Genomic DNA, 9,004 nt, shown 5'->3' with positions numbered 1-9,004 from the left:
AACACGCGACGCGCCACGTGTCGGGTCACGTTGGGCTTCAAACTTTGTTAAGCGCCATGTAGAGCTCCGGACACACTTCCAGCAAAAATACGACTACCAGAGGGCTAAGTGCGAAGATCCAGAAGTCATTCGTGGCTGGTTTGAGCTTGTATGGAACACAATTCTAAAGTATGGCATCAACAATGCAGATATCTACAACTTTGATGAGACTGGGTTTATGATGGGCGTCATCTCAAGCGCAACGGTAGTAACGAGCTCAGATGGGCGGGCAAAGGCAAAAAAGGTGCAGCCTGGCAATCGGGAATGGGTTACAGTAATCCAAGGCATTAGTTCTCAAGGTTGGGCAGTGCCGCCATTTGTCATTGTGGCAGGTAAAAACCACCTTGCATCTTGGTATGAGAATAGCGGATTTCCAGCAGATTGGGTAATCGCTGTTACTGCAAATGGCTGGACTACAAACGAGAGAGGTATGGATTGGATTCAGCATTTTGAGAAGCACACAAAGCCCCGGAGTGTTGGTGGTTATCGCTTGTTAGTCCTTGATGGTCATGAGAGCCACCACTCAGACAAGTTTGAGGAGTACTGCAAAGAACACAATATTATTATGCTTTGTATGCCTGCTCACTCTTCCCATATACTCCAACCACTTGATGTTGGCTGTTTTGGCCCATTAAAGAGAGCTTACGGTTGGCAAATTGAAGATATGATGCGGGCTCATATTATTCACATTACTAAGGATGACTTCTTTCCTGCCTTCCACGCTGCATTTAACATTGCAATGACAGAAAGCAATATTCAGGGAGGGTTCCGAGGTGCTGGGCTTCTTCCATTTAGCCCTGAGAGTGTAATATCTACACTTGACCTTAGGTTTAAGACGCCAACACCTCCAACACCTCCAACCTCTCGCCCAAACACCGCTCAACCATGGGTTTCTCAGACACCAAATAACCCAACTGAAGCTGTATCACAGTCTACTTTCATTAAAAACAGAATTGCGCATCATCAAAATAGCTCTCCAACCTCAATCTATGCAGCTGTTGACCAGTTTACAAAGGGTGCATCGCAAATAATGCATCAATTAGCATTGTTAAAAGCAGAGAATCAAAACCTGCGACAGGCAAATGAAGTGCTAAGCAAGCGCCGGAGAGCTAAAAAAACACGACTACAGCAAGGAGGATCACTTAGTCAACAGGAGCTACAGGACGAGAGGGACGTTGTGCAGCAAGTAGAGCAAGAAATAAGGGCAAGTAGTGGTTGGAAGCCAAGGGAAGAAACCCATGCTGTCGCTGTGGCAAGTGTGGTGAGACTGGACACAATGCGCGCACTTGTCAGATTGTAATAGACATGTCTGAGGAAGAGGACTCCGAGTAGTTTTAATTAATTTATATTGTTGTGGTGGATTTATCACAATTCTTATGGGGTAGTCACGATATTTTGGCACTTTCGCTTGTTTGGCACTTTCGTTATACATGCACGTTATTCATAAATATATATTCATGAATATGAATATGAATATGAATATGTGTATAATTTTTATTCATGAATATGAATAACGTACATGTATAGCGAAAGCGCCAAACAAGCGAAAGCGCCAAAATTATCTACCCTCACGACAAACATTGCGATAAATCTACCACAACATTAGAAATCAATTGAAACTACTCGGAGTCCTCTTCCTCAGAGGTGTCTATTACAATCTGACACGTGCGCGCATTGTGCCCAGTCTCACCACACTTGCCACAGCGACGGGCACGGGTTTCTTCCCTTGGCTTCTGACCACGGCTTGCCCTTATTTTCTGCTCTACCTGCTGCACAACATCCCTCTCATCCTGTAGCTCTTGCGCCCCTTGTTGACTAAGTGATCCTCCTTGCTGTAGTCATGTTTTCCTAGCTCTCCGGCGCTTGCTTAGTACTTCATTTGCCTGTCGTAGGTTTTGGTTCTCTCCCTTTAGCAGTGCTAATTGATGCATTATTTGCGATGCACCCTTTGTAAACTGGTCAACAGCTGCATAGATTGAGGTTGGAGAGCTATTTTGATGGCGTGAAATCCGAGTTTTAATAAATGTAGACTGTGACATAGCTTCAATTGGGTTGTTTGGTGTCTGAGAAACCCAAGGTTGAGCAGTACCTGGGCGGGAGCTTGGAGGCGTTGGTGTCCTTAACTTAAGATCAAGTGTAGATATCACTCTCTCAGGGTCAAATGGAAGAAGCCCTGCCCCTCGGAACCCGCCTCGAATGTTACTTTCCGTCATTGTAGTGTTAAATCAAACGTTATTAATAGTATTGAAGCTGAGGATGAGGATCTAGATACAGAGCAAGCTATAAATATTGATATAGACTCAGAAGATGAGCTATACGTATCACAAAGCCGCCACGATATTGAGCCAGAATGGAAGCGATGGATGAAGGAGCCAACAGTTGGTAGGAATACAGATATTCTCAAGTATTGGCAGAGTAAGCAATACCAATATCCATTGATTGCTTCTATTGCGAAGGATCACCTAGCTATTCCAGCTACCTCAGCAGACTCAGAACGAGTATTTAGTGTTGGCGGTGATATTATCACAAAGAAACGGAACCGATTGTCACCTTCTACACTTAGATATCTGCTTTGCTTACGGAATTGGGGTGTTTTATCACAAGGCGACGACGAAGACAGCGGCGAAGATACAGACAATAAGAGTTAGAATAGTATATATATATTTCAATTTTTACTTCTATTTCTATTTATATGCGAGTACTACTCGGGTATTCGAGGATCCTCCGAGTAGTACTCGGAGCGGTACTCGGGCAACACTGAGAGCAATCGGAATGCTAACAAGTGTAGATTTTCGAAAACAGTTATAGATTGTTGTATTTGTGACATAATGATTCCAGCTCCGTAGAATCCATCGGACTGCAAAGTGTAGATTCATCAATTCGAGTGGGTTTCAATCATTCAAATGTCATCATTGATGACAGTGGCTTGTAATGGTGGATGCACCAGATGTGAGAATCTAGCCACCCAAGGAGGGGATGATTTTATTAAGACAACACACTGTCTTAGCAAACAGAGCCAAAGGGTTGTAGCTTAGACTATTCTACAACACAGCAATCAAGTGTATGATATAGTGGAGTGGTTAGACAAGTTGTACAAATGTTGAGTCTGAGAACTCAGGGATATGTCAGAGGTTAGCACCTCACTGACTTTTCAGAAACAAGGAGTAACAAGATCAATGCTTGGAAGCTTGGAACAGACGTGGAAGTATGTGATAGTCGATTTACTGTATTGTCTGCTTGCCCTTTCTTAAGGAAAGGGCAATCCTATTTATGCTAAAGGTGTAAGGACACAGGGCACCCAGCTCACAGTAATAGCATATGAGAGTGCGAGTCAGAGGCTAAACGGATGCTATCCTATACTATGAAGGATACAAAAAAGATGAAGAGAGGAACCCCCGTTGGGTCAATCTCCTTAAGTACCCGAAACGGGTCCGACTCGGCTAACCTGCCTTCACCCTCACCACGTGACCGTGACTTGTCCGACTCAGATACCTTCCATCACTGAGGGAGAGGAACCCCTGTTGGGTCAATCTCCTCAAGTACCCGAAACGGGTCTGACTCACTAACCTGCCTTTACTCTTATCATGTGACTGTAACCTGCCCGACTCAGATCCTTTCCATCACTGAGGTACAGGCATCCTTACAAAAGAAGTGTAGTTCTCTCATTTTCCAAGACTTTCCATGACTAACCAGGCTTGGTAACTGTAGTCGATGTAAGAGAATCCCATAGAACCATCTCCTAGGTTTCTAGCCTATAGGAAGTGAAAGGAGGTCCAAGGTCAGAGTACCCCTATAGACAAATTATGTCATAACTTAACCAATCTTGTGGGTAACTAAGGAGCGATGACGTGTAATGAATCATAGACGGTTGTAGAAGCTTTTGGAGCTATTGTTCATGTTCCTAGGTCTCTAGTTGATAGAGATATGTCATGTGTAGTATTAGCCCAGTAACTAAGGAGTGATCTCATGTAATGAATCATAGAGGGTTGTAGAGATATGCTATGTGGTCATATCGGCCCAGTAACTAAGGAGCAATGACGTGTAATGAATCATAGAGGGTTGTAGTAATCGTTGAGTAGTATTGCTCTTGTTGTTGGTGTGACAAGCCAAAATATGTATAGTGACTTGTAGGTTTGAGGAGGAGATTTCTAAGTTTGCTCTTGAGTTTGATAGCAAACTGAGTCCAACGAATGTCAGTATGACATGATCCCCCTCTTAAGGACGTTTGTTAGCTGTGTGCTTGCCCTTTAGCTAGGTGGCTTTCTTAGAAACAAATTCTAGAATCAGCTTGGATGCATTTTTTAGATTTCTCTTAGGCTCCCAAGTGTTGTCACTTGTAGGATAGCCTTTCCACTTAACGAGAAAGTAGTCCTGACCTCTAAGTGTCTTTTTGTCAAGGATAGAGTCTACTTCATATTCTGGTTGATCCAAAATCAGAACAGGAGGTGGAGGAGACTGAAGTGGTCTTAAGGAACTTTCTTGTGCCTTAGACAAGAGAGATGCATGGAAGACATTATGGATAGTCCAAGTAGGTGGTAATGCAAGCTCGAAAGCATTCTTGCCAATAGTCCTTGTGATCTTAAAGGGTCCAAGTCTTTTAGTATCAAGTTTGTCTGATGGTCTAGTAGTTGTGATATGTCTTCTAGACAAAAAGACTTGATCACCAACTTTGAATTGTGCTGCAACCACCCCCCTGTTAAAGGCCTGAGCCTGCTTGTCTTGTGCACGCTTTATTTGGACCTTGAGATAGTCCTGGAGGCCCTTAAGGTAGATGATTCTTTCAGTAGCAGAAGGGTTTTTGAGATTTTCAGGACAATTAAGTTGTGCCACTTCAAACCTAGGGTGATAACCATAGTTTGCATAGAATGGTGTCTCTTTTGTGGTGTTAGAGATTGTGTTGTTGTAAGCAAATTCTGCAAGATGGAGAAGATCTGCCCAGTTGTCTTGAGCATAGTTTGTATAAATTCTTAGATATTGTTCAAGTACAGAGTTGACTCTCTCTGTCTGACCATCTGTTTGAGGGTGATAAGCTGTAGAAAAGCGTTGTTTCATGTTTAAGAGTTTAGAGAACTCCTTAAAAAAGTTTGAAGTGAAAACTGCTCCCCTATCTGAGATCCAGTGTCCAGGAATTCCATGATATTTAAAGACCACCTTGCGGAATAGCCACGCAAGTTCAGAAGCTGTGATAGTCTCATTAGGCTCAAAGTGTGCCATTTTTGTGAGCCTTTCTACTACCACAAGGATAGAGTCATAAGGGGTACACCCCTTTTGGGATGGAAGGAGGCAACTTGACTATAAAGTCAATGGATATGGAGTCCCATGGGCGTTCTGGTATAGGTAGAGGCTGCAAGAGGCCGTAGGGCTTTTGCCGTGTAGGTTTGTTCAAGTTGCAAGTAGTGCAAGAAGATATATAGTCTTGAAGAGTAGTGTTACGACGGAACAAGAAGGCTGGCCAACTACAGGACAGGAAGGAGGGAGGTCGCATGAGACCGGCCCTGGTACCTGGAGGGGCAGCGGGGAATAGTAGTTCTGAAAGTATCACGTGACGGACTCGCAGGATGATGAGAAGATGTTACGACGGAACAAGAAGGCTGGCCAACTACAGGACAGGAAGGAGGGAGGTCGCATGAGACCGGCCCTGGTACCTGGAGGGGCAGCGGGGAATAGTAGTTCCGAAAGTATCACGTGACGGACTCGCAGGATGATGAGAAGAGTCCTAAGAGTCCAGGACTCTGAGGACTCGAGTGAGTTCCCAGGAGTCCACTAGGCACGTGACGGACTCGCAGGATGATGAGAAGAATCCTAAGAGTCCAGGACTCCGAGGACTCGAGTGAGTTCCCAAGAGTCCACTAGGCACGACGCCACTATATAAGTAGATAGTATTTCCTTAGATAGGAGCTTCGTGCTCAACTCAATACAGTATTTGTTATATACTAGTAACATCTTACTTGAAGCCTTTGTGTCTGATCCCCTGCCTCCTCTGATAAGTAAACCTTTACGCAAGAGAACCTCTGTGTCTTCTATCGTTTAGAAGTCAGCGTTACACTTTGAGCACCACTTCTACGAGGCACTGGCTCATACACAAAGCAACATGTCTGTCGTCAGTTCGAAGGGGAAAACCCCCACCACGCCAACTTCGTCTCAGAGGTCTAAGCCTGAGAATGAGGAGATGCCTGACGCACCCACCGTCAACGAACTCAAGGAAACTCTACGCGTCAAGTTGCCCGACACTTACTCCGGCAACCGAAAGGAACTTGAGGTGTTTTTGCTACAGGTCGAACTGTACCAGCACTTCAATGATGAGAAGTTTCCCACCCAGGAGAGCTATGCCCTGTGGACTGCGTCCTACCTTAGGGGGGAAGCCCTGCGATGGATCGAACCATTCCTCAAGGACTATTTCAAATATGAAAGTACCAATGGAAGCATGACAACTACGCAGACTATGTTTGGCAGCTGGAATGGATTCTGTAAGGAAATCCGACGCATGTTCGGAGACATCGATGAGATTAAGACCGCAGAAGACCATCTGTTTGCACTTAAGCAGACTGGCAGCGCCCTCACATACTCCACAGAATTCCAGAGATACGGCAATCAGACAGGATGGGACGCCAGCGCACTCATCAGCCACTACCGACGTGGGCTGAAGAGCCATATACGTATGGAACTTGCCCGTTTGGAACAACAACCAACGGACATGGTAGCGCTAATCGAACATACGGTCCGAATCGACAATCGACTATACAAATTCCAGAAGGAACGTCGGACCTATGACAAGCCCAAGAAAAGTTACCCCTACCGGGGAAACGAGGGCAGACGACGGGATCAACACCCGCGAGACAACCGTTGGTCGGACCCAATGGAACTCGATGCCACGTTCAAACCTGGACGACCCCGTGACCCTAAGAAAGACAGACAATTCAAGGAACGACTCTGTTTTAACTGCGACAAGCCAGGCCACATGGCCCGAGACTGCAGACAGCCAAAGAAAGGGAACGGCGGACGCAAAGTCGGCAAACAACTCAATGCCACCTGGACAGGACAGTTGAACGCAACGTTTGTGAGCAAACAAGACTGGGGAATAAACGGCGAAAGCACCCCAGAAGACGAGAGCTCAGATGAAGGGTCGGAGGCGGAATCGTTCACCGTCTCGGAACAGGAGACCTTCGATGAACTCGCACCTACGGAACCAATGAGTCCACGGTGCAAGAGCGTAGTAAGACGCATGGCAAAACACGCCCACGCGAAGATTAGGGCCGAACGAGACAAGCCCAGCGGCCAGAGGAGAATCCCCACGCTTAAGGGCATCTACGGGAACCTGTTACAGGAACTTTCGTTAAAGTGCAAGGTGGACGACTGCAAGGATGACCTCTGGAGATACTACGACCAACTAACGAATACCCGCAGGCTGCTTGGCACATCCCAAGACGTAGCTAAGTTGGAAGCCCAAGAAGCGGAAGAACTGGAGAAGGATGTCGAGCATATGGCTAAACTGAAGTATATGAAAAGCGTCAAACTTTACTACCAGGACCGCAGGAGAGCCCTGAAGAAGTACGACGAGAAAGCCAGAGATATGCTCCGACGGGAAAATGCGAGACCCACTCCACGCATCGAAAGGAGAGCCATGGAGCAACTAGACACGTTCTCCACGCCTCCGAGGGAAGATAGTGCATGGGTGAGAGGACAGCGGGAACTATCAACGACAGACGCAACAGAGACTGATCATCCCTGGCACGCGTATGTCTACTGGGAGTATTGCAGCGAAGATGACTGCAAGCTCCACTGGAAAAAGAAACACCAGAATCAGTTGTTTCCCCGATCCTCGCCCAGGATACACTTCAGAGACGCAGAGCAAGTTCACGCCCTCAGGCGAAGCCAGTCTGAAGGGGACTTGCCTATCAAAAGTGAACAGGTATACGAGAAATACCCACATCTGCTAGATGAAGCAGAAGAGCGAGGGAAACGATCTCCCCAAGGACCACCATTGGAAGCGGATGAATACTATCCTTCCTCGGACGAGTCAAAAAACTAGGAGTCCTCGACGGTAGGCCACCGGCGAGCGACACGAAGAGGCCTAGTACAGACCAGCTATGCGCCACGACGGGCAGCATGCAACTATATGTGGTCGCTAAGATACAACAGCGACACCTCCGAGCAATGATTGACTCAGGAGCGACGGGCAACTTTATGACAAAGAAAGTAGCAGACACGCAAGGTTTCAAGACGCAATTGAAAACCGAACCATACCCGTTAATGGTCGTAGATGGAGAGCCCATCTCGACTAATGAAGGAATGGTGACCCACGAAACGGTCCCATTGGAAATGGTCATGCTACACGGGCACAAGGAAACGATTCAGTTTGACATCGTGCACATGGACAACCATGCGTGCATCCTTGGTGTGCCATGGCTCAAGAAACACAACCCCCAGATCGACTGGTGGAATGAGAAAGTTGTGATGAGCCAGTGCGCGTGTGAACAACGGACGGACACGCGACAACAGGAGAAACCCTCCCAGGGCCGGAAGGAGTTATGTGCAACCTCCGAGCTCGATGACCTAGCCCAGGCATCCTCACCGACGAGTATACCGGTGGAGTACAAGGAATACGAGCAATTATTCCAGGAAGGCCCTAAGAACGAGGCGCTTCCTAAGCACCAACCATGGGATCACGAGATACCTTTGGAGAAAGACAAGAGTCCACCGTTCGGACCAATATATCAGCTATCGGAAAAGGAGCTGAAGGTACTTAAGGAGTACATCGATGATAACCTAGTGAAAGGATTCATCAGACCATCCACATCACCAGCAGGAAGTCCGGTGCTTTTCGTACCAAAGAAAGACGGCTCCCTACGGTTATGTGTGGACTATCGAGCGTTGAACAACATCACAATCAAGGACAGGTATGCCCTGCCGTTAATCAACGAACTACACGATAGATTTCAAGGAGCAAAGATCTTCAGTAAGCTAG

Source organism: Pseudogymnoascus destructans (assembly GCF_001641265.1).
Source record: "Pseudogymnoascus destructans isolate 20631-21 unplaced genomic scaffold scaffold_12, whole genome shotgun sequence".
In the NCBI taxonomy this organism is placed as follows: domain Eukaryota; kingdom Fungi; phylum Ascomycota; class Leotiomycetes; order Thelebolales; family Thelebolaceae; genus Pseudogymnoascus; species Pseudogymnoascus destructans.
The sequence above is the reverse complement of the archived record's forward strand: the minus strand, read 5'-3'. Positions refer to the sequence as shown.